Raw genomic sequence first — 533 nt, forward strand, 5'->3', positions numbered from 1 at the left:
GGAGTTGAGGAGAAGTAGGGGAAAAGATTTGCACTTTGAGTCAGTGGTTGACGTGACACACGCAGTACCGCACCAGCTCATGACCAGAACGAACAACAAACCTTGTTGTGCTTGCAGCCTGCGCACTGTAAAAAGTAGACATGGCCTCGCCCACATCGGCGAGGATTTCGCTTCCCCTGCTCGTGAGTCGATGATACGATCTCCCATTCCCATCCAGCCAGCTCGCTCGATAGCAGAGCCCGCCGTATCGCGCTAGCAGCCGAGACCGACAGATGGACAGGACAGCGACCGTCGTCTCCCTCTCCGCGAGCCGGAGCAAACGGCCTGTGTCCGTCCGCGCCGTGACACGGCGATCACATGCCCGCGCGCGTGCATGCACCCGGGAGTGAAGTCTATTTTAAACCCTGATTTCCACTGGCGGAGCTAGACAAGATGTTTTGGGGGGGGCTAAGCAGAATATAAGGATGTTTGGAGGGGCCAGAAAACTATATTATCTTAATCTAACCCCTCTCAAAAAAATCCTGTGTATTTTT

This window comes from Triticum dicoccoides, chromosome 3A (assembly GCF_002162155.2).
Source record: "Triticum dicoccoides isolate Atlit2015 ecotype Zavitan chromosome 3A, WEW_v2.0, whole genome shotgun sequence".
NCBI lineage: Eukaryota > Viridiplantae > Streptophyta > Magnoliopsida > Poales > Poaceae > Triticum > Triticum dicoccoides.